Source organism: Lepisosteus platostomus, chromosome 22 (assembly GCF_059453375.1).
Source record: "Lepisosteus platostomus isolate fLepPlt1 chromosome 22, fLepPlt1.hap1, whole genome shotgun sequence".
Lineage (NCBI taxonomy): Eukaryota > Metazoa > Chordata > Actinopteri > Semionotiformes > Lepisosteidae > Lepisosteus > Lepisosteus platostomus.
Window position 1 is genome coordinate 58827 of NC_142632.1, and position 12319 is coordinate 71145.

The window sequence follows — 12319 nt, forward strand, 5'->3', positions numbered from 1 at the left end:
TCTCCTCTCTTACCAAAGCTGTTAGGTTCCTTTCCGTGGTGAGATGGGTTGTCCTGCAACGCTGCCACACAGTGCCGACAGACAAGAGTGTTGCGGGAGAAGAGAAAAGTGTTTGAAGATTTAAGAGTGTCTTAGGTGGAGCCAAAATCAAGTGTCACAAATGCAAGTGGGAAGATTTCCAATGTTTAATATGGTCAAAATAAGCGGAAGTTACCAGCTGGTCCGGCACAGTCTGCCATGCTTTTGTCATATACTGTAAAGTGGTGTCGAACTGGAGCCTCACCATTTGCATATGTGAGGCTCCAGTTATACATCGATTGTCACATTAAATGACAAAAATGAAGAGAGGTAAAGCAGCTGGAGAGGTTTTCTTACAACTTTTGAGCTGACACAGTTTTGGAAAATGTTTCCTTCACGCTGCACTGTACAATATAGGCAGCCAAGAGTCTCCAAAACAAAACAGAATTGACAGATAGGAGAAAATTCCCACTCGTCCTGAAGTTCCCAAAATCCAGCACTGAGCGTAAACAAAGTGTCTAAGTAGCGTGTGAATGCTAACCCTAACCCTAGCAGGAGTTTGAGCAATCCAGCACTGAGAGTAAAAAGATGAGTCAAAGTAACGTCTAATCGGATTAGTTTCCTTAGAGCTGGTTCAGAGTTTGCTCAAGAGTTTACCTTTCACAGATGCGCAAAGAAGAATGTTGGGGGTGCAGGCTTCAAGGCGCCTTACAGCTGTAGGGAGTGATTCGAGACGATTCGTGGCGTGTGCTCGTTCCCATATACCTTACGCCCCGGGGTGCAGTGCTAGGATGACGTACAATACCGCTTGGGCACGTAACGGCGTTATATGCAAGTGCGGGACGTGAGGGTTTTCGTTTGTTCGTTTTGTTTTGCTCTGCTTTGCTTTGTTTTGCTTTCCATCGCGTTGGTAAGAGCGTAAATAAAAAGGCGATTCCTGTGTCTACCACTAATGTAAGAGCTATTTCAAGTGCGACGTGGTGCGGCTTTTCAAATGCTTGTGGGCATTTCTCTGTTGTTGATTCTTTTTTTGTGTGTAACAAAGTGGCATTTTCATGTCCGGACGGGGAGACTTTATCATTCCGACATGAAGCCACCCTTAAGTCCTCTGAGGCGTGTCTGTCTGCAAGGCTTGTATTTTGGAAATGTTTTTTTGAAACGGAGAACGACTTTGAAATAGGCTTCCGCTGGCGCCTCGCGATCCAGGTAAGATTGTAGCAAGAACGCAGCGGCGGTGGGGCTTGCTGTAGTCGTGGCTGAGTGGTTAAGGCGATGGACTAGAAATCCATTGGGGTCTCCCCGCACAGGTTCCAATCTTGCCGACTACGTTGTCCGCCTTCAGTCGGTGTGTTTCGGCACAAGCAAAGAAGCGTGCCTCTTTGCTGTTCCTGGTGGTTTTAAAACGCCCAATCGCTTGTACCCGCTGCCTTGGAAATAAGTTCTTCAGCGTCCGCAAATGGCATTTTGCAGCTGGAAGCAGATGTCGACGCGTTTTGCACAGAGCACCAAAAAAGCGTCTTTTTTGAAGGGACAGGCACTGAGCATTGGTGGTTCAGTGGTAGAATTCTCGCCTGCCACGCGGGAGGCTCGGGTTCGATTCCCGGCCAATGCAGTGGCTTTTGCAGCGAGCAGCTCCATCACTTGCATCCCCTTGCAACTCGCAACTGAAAACCCACTGAAGCTAAGCAGGTGTGAGCCAGGTCAGAATCCGGATGAGGGTGAGCTACAGGGAAAAACAAAGCTTCCAGCTGGAAGCGGTGTTAATGGTGCCGGCGGGGGGGCGCTCACCCTGAGGTCTGTGCGGGTCCCAATGCCCCAGTATAGTGACGGAGATGCTGTGTTGTAAAAGGGCGCTGTCTTTTTGGATAAAACCGAGGTCACAGCGCTCTGTGGTCATTCAAAATGACCACCAAAACCTTTGACAAAAGCTCTTGGTAATTGATGGTCTTCAATAATGCTTCTCCTTTAGGTACATTTTAAATCAGCTGAAAAATGCTGTGAAATGGGGGGGCACTTCAGGCCAGTGTAGGATTTGGGTTACAAGAACCATGAAACTGCACGAGAAAGCCCGTACACTGATTACACGGCTTTCTATTCAAAGGAGGACAAAAGAAATTCCCTGAGTTTGATTTTTTGCAGCACAGAGAGGAGCACTGTCATGAGGCCGGTTAGCTCAGTTGGTTAGAGCGTGGTGCTAATAACGCCAAGGTCGCGGGTTTGAGCCCTGTACGGGCCAGGTCTAGGTCCAGGTCCCTGTTTATGAAACAGGCAAATGACTGTCTCAGGGGCCCATTCCTCATTCTCAAGACACATGTATGCAGTATGTACACCGTGCATTGAGCAATAGGGACTGAATACACCACAGGTAAGGTTAGAAGTCATTCTGAGGTGCCACATGTGAGGGATACAGCTAGGCATCCGAAATGTAGGGTTTGAGGCCCTTCAGGAGTACTGCATCCTTTGAGACAGACCCGTGCATGTTAAACAAATGATCATTTCTTTCGGCATTAGGGACTAAATATACTAAACATATGATGCTAAAATGTTATTTTCACATATATTAATGTAATAAATGATTGCTTATGCTTTATAAACAAATCTAATTAAAATAAAAGCTTAAGTTTTGTATTTATCTTGTACCATAGAACATGATTTTCTTTGTATTTCAAGCCCACAAAGTGTCCAAATGAGGCACTACATGATATAAGGAAGATTATCACATGCATATCGGTATTATCTTTCTTATGAAAATGCATTCCTTTCATTACCTTTTACTTTTTAAAATGAACTCAAATTGAGTATAATGTAATAATTTAAGTAGAATAGATTCTAATAATATAATGATCCAGTGTTTTGCACTACTTCACTGCTTCACTGCTCTATGCCATCTGGAAATAAATCCTCAGACTGCTTACTGCCCTGGGCATGTACCAATAAATTAAAGGAGCACATCTGTTTATCACTGCGTTGAAGCAGGAGACACACAGTCTCTGCAAACACATCCTAGATACAGTGTTCCAGCACCTTTGACCTCATCCAGAACGTATCATTTCTTGAAAGGGATTGCTGTCCGAATGCACATCTGAATCCCAAACAGAACCTCTAGTAAAATACGATCATTTGTGAAACAGGCAAATGACTGTCTCAGGGGCCCATTCCTCATTGTCAGACACATGTATGGAATGCTTTCACTGTGCATTGAGCAATAGGGATTAAAAACACCGCAGGTAAGGTTAGATGTCATGTTCTATGATCATTTCTTTCAGCATTAGGGACTAAATATACTAAACGTATGATGCTAAAATGTTATTTTCACATATATTAATGTAATAAATGATTGCTTATGCTTTATAAACAAATCTAATTAAAATAAAAGCTTAAGTTTTGTATTTATCTTGTACCATAGAACATGATTTGCTTTGTATTTCAAGCCCACAAAGTGTCCAAATGTTCTATGATCATTTCTTTCAGCATTAGGGACTAAATATACCAAACGTATGATGCTAAAATCCTGAAAAAAGGATGTGCTCCATCTCGTCAGTAGATTGGATTCCAAAACTGATTTGGGTCAATATACATTACCTTTGAAATTAAAGTACAGTCTACTGTAGGGAACCATCAACTTAGAAAGCATTGGCCTTCCCTGGGGGTCAGGTAGGTGCAAAAGATAAACTTTTATCCTATCTTTATCTTAAGATAAGTGGCCAAGCAGTATTTTTCCAAGTTTCACCAAGCACATCATGTTGCCATAGTAGACAAAGTTCTATAAAATGTTAAATAACTTTTAAAAAAAGCATCTTGGTCTTACAGTACTGTACAAGGTGAATTAAACGGTCCCTGGTAATAAAAAGTAATTAGAAGCATCTCAGAAACTTTATCTCTAGAAACATTAGCTGTTTTATATCATGTAATTTAGTGTGATGTTGTCAGAATTCAAGGACATTATCACACACAGAAATTGGTTCAGTTAAATCTAAAAAACACAGCTAAACATGGGTTTAAATGTAACAGAAGTCTTACCTCTTGTTAAAAGATTTAATTCAAGAAGCGATGTAATAAATGATTGCTTATGCTTTATAAAGAAATCTAATTAAAATAAAAGCTTAAGTTTTGTATTTATCTTGTACCATAGAACATGATTTTCTTTGTATTTGAAGCCCACAAAGTGTCCAAATGATGCACTACATGATATAAGGAAGATTATCACATGCATATCGGTATTATCTTTCTTATGAAAATGCATTCCTTTCATTACCTTTTACTTTTTAAAATGAACTCAAATTGTGTATAATGTAATAATTTAAGTAGAATAGATTCAGGTAGGAAATATAGAGTCATGATGTTTATGGCTGACATCATTTCACATGGGTGAATTTTAAGCTAAGAAATAAAAACATTTACAATGAAGATACCATTACTTAATTTTAAATGCCTTTAAAAAATAAATACCTCCTGAGAATAATTTGCCACTCCCAGATCCTTGGTAAGGTACTGTTTGAATCCAATCAGGAGAGGAGCATCCAGGGAGTGCTTTCTATAGAGTAAAGCTTGGGCCACTCTCTTCCGGCCTGCTGATACTTTTTAACTACTCAGGGCCTGTAAGGATATAAAACACCGGTTTAAACATTTTATACCTATAAGACAAATTAGAATTTTAGTAAAAAATAGATACATCTGAAAAATAAAAAGTCTTACTGCTGATAGAGTTCTTCAGAGCTCACATCTTCCCCTTCCTTATCCGCTTCTGTTCAGTTTCTAGAGCAGCCTCTGGCATCTCTTCCTCCTGGACAGCGGCCTCTTGCTCAGGGCCGCTGGAATGCAGGTAGATTCTTTTCAACATGCTTTTACATAATATGTTGTAACAATGATTTCAAAAAGAAACTACAGAAGCCTTACAGATTAAAAATATCTCACCTTGCCAATGTGTCTTCAGGCTTCCCATGTACAAAAAGGCCCAAGGACTCTAGCAGTCTTACAACCACTATCCTGTTTGCCTCACCAGACACGATCTCTATTCTGTGGTAATCCACGATGACCCCGTTTTTCAGGTGATTCATCATGTCCTCCCTCGCCTGTTGAGAGGCCATCCTGATCTCTTCTGCCGTGGCGTGCTTCATACACGCCCTCTTCAAGTGAGCAGGAAGCTGATCAAGAGTATTCAGGTACATCTTGCACACCAGGGGAATCCTCGCGGGTTTCCTTTGAAAATAAATAATACCATCTGTGTATAGAAACAAGCTAAGACTGATTTCTTAAATTATCCTTAATTTTCTCTCTCATAGTTTGAGCATAATGATTTTATTGCATTTATAAAAGAATTGCTCATTGCTCCTAAATAAATAATGGTTTCATAAAAAAGTGAACACTTACTTGGTCTCAGTCACAGACTTTCCAATAGAAGCCATTGTGGAGTTCAGCAACTGCAGGTCCTAGAAGTGGGGAAGGAATTTTAAAAGAGAAATTGAATTACAATACAGAAGGAATGGCTGAGGGATCACTGAAATATATATATACAAATTCCAAAGACTGAGTCCATATAGAAACAACTACCTTTCATTTTCAGTATAAGAAAAAAAAACATTATCTTCCAAAGCATCATAAAATTGTCCCTTCTTCCAGACTCTACTTCTCTCTTGTAGTAGTATAGCAGACCTTTCCAGGTGAGCAGATCACAGAGTCCGAAATGAGCTTCCTCCATCAAGCAAAGTACCTGAACATGACTCTGTCTTCATAAAAGCGCCCCTGTAATAAAGAAATTAAATCCGAAATCAAGAGGGCAGTTGCCTACTGAAATACAAGAAGTCATCAATTTTAACCTAGCAACACATTAAAGGCTGCATCTATACAAGTACGATTCTAGAAATGCTCACCAGATGACGTTTTAAGAAGGAACTGCGCCTCAGGTTCCGCCGAGATCTTAACTCGGATGGCAGGATTCAGAGTCCGGAGTGCGGACTGATGGCGCACGGAGGGTCCATATACTGTGGATCCCTCAGTGATCTTCCGCATATTCAAACCGCCAGCGTGTGACTCCCCTGTCCCCGTGACCTCATTGCTCTGCTCTCTCCTCTGTGCAGCTGAGCCCGACTCACGGTAAAATGGAAAAAAATATGCCCTCGACGTGAGATTTATTCTGGAGCGAGCCAGTGTTGCGCATAGCTGCCTTCAAAGCAGTTAACCCAGGTTCGATTCCCGGCCAACGCAGTTGCGAATGTTTTCAAATGCTGTCATGAGCCTTGGATTGTGACTAGCAAAGCGAAGCCTTTTGAAAGAGCTAAAGCACTGCAAAACGGAATTGAAGGAGAATCTTACAGGGGATTCTGAGCAGTGTCTGCATACATGCAGTCAGATAAAGGTGCTGAAAGCTTGAGCTACTCTCAATGTCATGCTGCCCTTCCCCGGAGTAAATCTGTTACATTGAAAAAATGCTTCTGGCAGGTTCAAAAAGGGACCCTTGTTAATTGGAGAAATCAATGATTTCGAATGAATTCTGTATGCGTTAAAAGACAGCTATACACAGAAAACATGCAGGACACTGCTCATGATGTTTCCCGAGCCGAAACACAGTGCGTTTTTCCAAGCCATTTGACAAAGCCCACCCACTGAAAACTGCAGCAGATCGTGTAAAGACGTTCAACTTTGTAACTACTGCACGCACAGGAAGCAGAATAAATTCCTCTTTTCAAACTGTCAAAGGTTTGCTTTGCGAACGCTGCAGGACATCGCACAATCTCTTTTGAATGGGGACAAACGATTTATTATGGGGCGCAGTAAGTACAGACGTTTAAAAAGCTCCACTCATGCCGACGATGCAGCATGAAGAAGCGCAACCTAACGTTTGACAGACAAAAGCCGGGCGCCGCTACGAGCAATATGAAATCAAACTGACAGCACACGGCGTTTCGCGCTGACTCAAAAGTGATCTCGACAGACGCTGTTCTCTGCATAACGCTGAAAGAGCTAAAGAGCGTTTCTGTTGAGACGTAACAAGCTTGTTTCTTTCTACCATGATGTTACCATGACAAAATCTGTCTTTAAACACCTTGCTCAGTCTCTGACGAGACTGTCAAAAATTGCTTTCGCCGATTGTATTGCAAACCGGCGGAAGCGGGGTATTGGGAAAAGTTTTCAACTAGCAATAATCGCGCCTCGGCTAAACCTCACAGGCTACGATACTGCCACTGCGCAAAGCTGACGGTTGCCAGGCAACCGCGGGGATCCTATGGAAATCGTTATCGATCGTCTCATGGCATGTCGTTGCTATAACGCTTCATATTTGTCGTCTTCTTCTTCTTCTAGCTTGAGGTTTTGAAGAATTTCATGACAGACAAGGGCTCCGTTGGGAACAAAGGGCGTTGTGAGAAAACCGTTGCTTATTTTCAGCAGCAGAAATACAACCCTTTAAATACAAGATGACAGAACAATGACGAAGGGCATGCCGGGAGGAACTCATGCACTACAGAGGAAAGGGGGCGGGCACGTACAGTTCACATTCAAGCCACAAGTACTCTTCTTGGATGTTGCACAAACAAATCCTAACGTCTTGAAACCATTGCAGCATGTTTGTGTCCCACTTCCCGTGGCTGCGGGACGACTGACACGAACGGACAAACACAATCTGTGGCGTTTAGCGTGACATAGTCTTGCAGGCATTGTGCTGTCTCACTGCAATACTATACCGCTGGAGGAAACAGTCCATCTGGCCATGAAACTCATTTGAACGTCTAGCTACAGCAACTAACAATATCATGATTTATTCAGGATGTGTGGAATCAGCACGTCCCGGAGACAGCTTCCGAAATCGTGAGCATTCTCTGGTGGTGTCCTGCAGGGCACCTGTGGGCATGCGTTGGTGGTATAGTGGTGACCATAGCTGCTTTCCATGGTTCATTTCCTGGCCAACGCAGTGGGGATTGGTTTCAAATGCTGTCATGAGCCTTGGACTGTGACTAGCAAAGCGAAGCCTTTTGAAAGAGCTAAAGCACTGCAAAACGGAATTGAAGGAGAATCTTACAGGGGATTCTGAGCGGTGTCTGCATACATGCAGTCCGATACGGGTGCTGAAAGCTTGAGCTACTCTCAATGTCATGCTGCCTTTCCCCGGAGTAAATCTGTTACATGGAAAGAATGCTTCTCGCAGGTTCAAAAAGGGACCATTGTTAATTGGAGAAATCAATGATTTCGAATGAATTCTGTATGCGTTAAAAGACAGCTATACACAGAAAACATGCAGGACACTGCTCATGAATGATGTTTCCCGAGCCGAAACACAGTGCATTTTTTCAAGCCATTTGACAAAGCCCACCCACTGAGAACTGCAGCAGATCGTGTAAAGACGTTCAACTTTGTAACTACTGCAGGCACGGGAAGCAGAATAAATTCCTCTTTTCAAACTGTCAAAGGTTTGCTTTCCGAACGCTGCAGGACATCGCACAATCTCTTTTGAACAGGGACAAACGATTTCTTATGGGGCGCAGTAAGTACTGTTACTGTCACTGCTCGATACCGACGTTGGCCCACTATACCATGTTCAGCCACCGCTAGAAAATGTACAGCTCTAGCACCAGAGCAAACAACAGGAGGGCCAACGTCAAACGTGTAAGACATGGAGAGCGATGAGAATGGGATTCAAACCCATGTCTGCAGAGCACAATGGATTATCAGTCCATCGCCTTAACCACTCAGCCACCTTGTCAATGAAACTGGGCTGTCCGGACATGGGTTGGCGCGCTCCAGATGATCTTTTTCTTTTTTTTCCCTCGTACTCGAGGGTCATTTTCCTGTTCCACATGCAATTTCAACATTTTCCTTAGGAGATGTCAAGCCAGCAAGCCACTGCTGTGGTTCAGTGGCCAGTGTGGAGTTCAGTGGCCCTGTTGTACACAGAAAGCAAATTGAGCTCCTTGGACATCAAAAGTTCCAGATAAAAGCCATTTGTCACCCTTTCTCTTGGTGTTGATATTGCTATTGTATGTAAAGGTGGCAACTTGCTCAGCGAGCAGGCGGAGCACACACCGAATGCAGATGTGTCTGAGTGGTGTGTCCAAGTGGCTGCAAAAGGATAATGCTCCTGGGGCGCCGGGGCTTAGTTGGTTAAAGCGCCTGCCTGGTAAATAGGAGATCCTGGGTTCAAATCCCAGCGGTGCCTTCTTTGTTCTGTTTTCTCAAACAGAACTGGTCCTTACAGACAACCGCCTACGGCTAGACTTGCAAGTATTCATTTCCTGTCTTTAACGCGACTTGTTTTTCTTAAAATGGATGCAACTTGCAAAACATGAAATACAAACCTTGCTAATCAGCGCTGGCGGCTGGCAAAAAAAAAAAGAAGTCAGCAATGTTTTTTTTCTTTAACCTTAACCCTGCTAACGGAGACGAGTTAAACAACCGAGTCTATGCAGCTTAAACGGTCCGCATGTCGGGTTCTTAGCTGAAAGGGTGGTAAATCACGCTCACCCCAGTCCTTAATCTTTTAAAGAGGATACAAAATTGAAACTAGTCGCCACATCACATACATCCTGTTCAATGATAAAAAAGTGACATCTATCCTCGATCCAGAGTAAATCCCACGTTGAGGGCATACTTTTTTCCACTTTACCATGAGTCGGGCTCAGCTGCACAGAGGCGAGAGCAGAGCAATGAGGTCACGGGGACAGGGGAGTCACACGCTGGCGGTTTAAACACGCGGAAGAAAACAGTATGTGGACCCTCCGTGCGCCATCAGTCCGCACTCCGGACTCTGAATCCTGCCATCCAAGTTAAGATCTCGGCGGAACCTGAGGCGCAGTTCCTTCTTAAAACGTAATCTGGTGAGCATTTCTAGAATCGTACTTGTATAGATGCAGCCTTTAATGTGTTGCTAGGTTAAAATTGATGACTTCTTGAACTTCAGTAGGCAACTGCCCTCTTGATTTCGGATTTAATTTCTTTATTACAGGGGCGCTTTTATGAAGACAGAGTCATGTTCAGGTACTTTTCTTGATGGAGGAAGCATATTTCGGACTCTGTGATCTGCTCACCTGGAAAGGTCTGCTGTACTACTACAAGAGAGAAGTAGTCTGGAAGAAGGGACAATTTTATGATGCTTTGGAAGATAATGTTTTTTTTTTCTTTGAAATCGAAATGAATCAGAATATCAGTGCAAAAGACAGACTCTTGGTTTGGTTTGAGATATGGTTTTAAAACAGACAAAATGTAGAAAACAGGTCTTTCTCACTTTTGGTAAAGAATGGACCGGGGGTAATATTTTACTAGTTGCAGTGCTGATCTCACTGGGTTACAGTCCTGCAGTGTCACACCGGGGCCAGTGGCGCAATGGATAACGCGTCTGACTATGGATCAGGAGATTGCAGGTTCGACTCCTGCCTGGCTCGGGTCGTTTTTAAACGCATCTGGCTACTCCCTAAGTAGTCTGTGCTACTTACTGCATTGTAATCGTACCCGGTAAGAGATTTCCTTCATGTAAATGAACTGCACCTGACAGCTTTAGAAAAACACCTGGGCTCAGTACGGTGCTGAGAGCTCAGCGTTGCTGTTCTAATTAGCACGCACTGCATCGGCTATGAGCCCGAACCTTTCAATTATTCCGATCAGTAAGTCAACACGTAGTCCACATGAACGGTAGAAATATTCTCTTGTCTGTCTCTTGTTTGTATAGAACTGAATGTCCCTGACAATGTTCTGTTAGTTTTAATTGAAGAACGGCATTTGTGTTCAAATATACCAGACAAGTTTATGTAACTGCTCATGCGACACTCAGTTGTAATTAGTCAAGAAATAAAGTCGAACAACAGCTGCGGGTTTGATTCTGAACGTATGAGATTGCAGCGCCTTTTACTTCCATTGACAAATGATAGAGATTCGAAGAGAGATCCTTCAGACCAGCAAGCAAACCCACGGCTATTTCGGTTTTCTATCTAGGCAACGTTGGTGTCTGCAATAGCATACATGAAAGCGTGATGCAATTTCTGTGGCTACATTTGTTGCACGTCATGCACAGTAAGAGTGTTTCTAACACCAAATAAAAAGTCAACAATTAGCGATCACGCCTTCTCCTCAGTTAACCCACTGAAACCCTTGCTGTTAACAGTTCTTTACTGCGTGCTTTACCAGCACCTACATATCGTGTCGGTTCTTTCAGCTTTATTCATTAGGTTTTCAAAGGTATAAGTAGAGCACCAGAGGTGCGAACGCAAAATGTGTGGTTATCTGAAGAATTGATTTCAATGGCAGCGGGTCCAAGCGATTTCGCGTTGTTATAGTACCAGGAAAGGAGAAGCGGCACTTCGCCTCTGCCGTGCAGGCACAAGGCGACGTGCGGCAGACGCCGGAGTCGGCAGGTTTCGAACCTGCGCGGGGAAGCCCCAACGCATTTCGAGCCCATCGCCTTAACCACTCGAGCACGACAAATGCGAACTCGCCGCCGCCGTATTCCTCCTATAATCAAACACGGACTGCGAGGTGGCTGCGGAAACCTTTTTAAAGTTGCTCTCCGTTAAAAAAAAAATACCTTTCACAAGATTCGTGCCGGCAGACAGACACGCCTCAGAGGGTTTAAGGCTGGCTTCACGTTCAAATGATAAAGTCCCCCAGTCCGGATGTCAAAACGCAACTTTGGCAGACAGAAAAAAACATCAACAAACCAAAAATGTGGACAAGGATTTTACAAGCTGCACCACACTGCACTTTCAAAAGCATTTACATTCGTGTTAGACGCAGGAATTGCCTTTGATTTGCGCGCTTACGAACGCCATGGAAAACGAAACAAAACTAAAGCCCTCAGCTCCTGCACTTGATTATAGTCCCGTTACGTGTCGAAGCAGGAATTTACGTCATCCTACCACTGTAACACGGGGAATAGAGGGAAATGAGCACAAGCTACGAATTGTCTCAATCACTCCCTACAGTAGTAAGACGCCTGGAAGCGTGCACCCCCATCATTAATCTTTGCGCATCTGTGCAAGGTAAACTCTGGAGCAGTCTCTGAAACGGCTCAAAGGAAACACGTGATTGATTCCATGTGCATCTGGGGTTCATTTCTTATTTACATTTAATTCAAGGGAAAGGCTTGGGTCAGTTTCAGACGGCCTCCAACAGCGAGATTCAAGCGCCCCACCTTCAGCCCAATCTGCGCCGCCAGAACGCCAACGGCTCCTCTGGTCTCCGGGGTGCGGTTGTGACCCCGTAACCTAAAGTGTTGGTGGCAGACAAATGGAGACTAACAGGTGATGTCCTATGACATGACTACATTGTGACACTCGGTGGGGATGGTGACCATTGCTTGGAAAAGAGTGCGAGGCCCCTT

The 12319-nt window shown here is 43.7% G+C and overlaps 5 non-coding genes across 5 annotated transcripts; 3 read left to right on the forward strand and 2 right to left on the reverse strand.

The window, feature by feature from the left end:
- Positions 1–1559: 1559 nt before the first annotated feature.
- Positions 1560–1630, forward strand: trnag-gcc (transfer RNA glycine (anticodon GCC)). The gene has a single exon. It is a non-coding gene; the product is annotated as a tRNA-Gly (tRNA).
- Positions 1631–7069: 5439 nt separating this feature from the next.
- On the reverse strand, positions 7070–7211 carry LOC148642324 (U4 spliceosomal RNA). The gene has a single exon (XR_015929386.1). It is a non-coding gene; the product is annotated as a U4 spliceosomal RNA (small nuclear RNA).
- A 1420-nt stretch (positions 7212–8631) lies between these two features.
- trnai-gau (transfer RNA isoleucine (anticodon GAU)) lies at positions 8632–8713 on the reverse strand. The gene has a single exon. It is a non-coding gene; the product is annotated as a tRNA-Ile (tRNA).
- Positions 8714–9092: 379 nt separating this feature from the next.
- trnat-ggu (transfer RNA threonine (anticodon GGU)) lies at positions 9093–9166 on the forward strand. Its single transcript has one exon. It is a non-coding gene; the product is annotated as a tRNA-Thr (tRNA).
- A 1149-nt stretch (positions 9167–10315) lies between these two features.
- Positions 10316–10388, forward strand: trnah-aug (transfer RNA histidin (anticodon AUG)). The gene has a single exon. It is a non-coding gene; the product is annotated as a tRNA-His (tRNA).
- The last annotated feature ends 1931 nt before the right edge of the window (positions 10389–12319 follow it).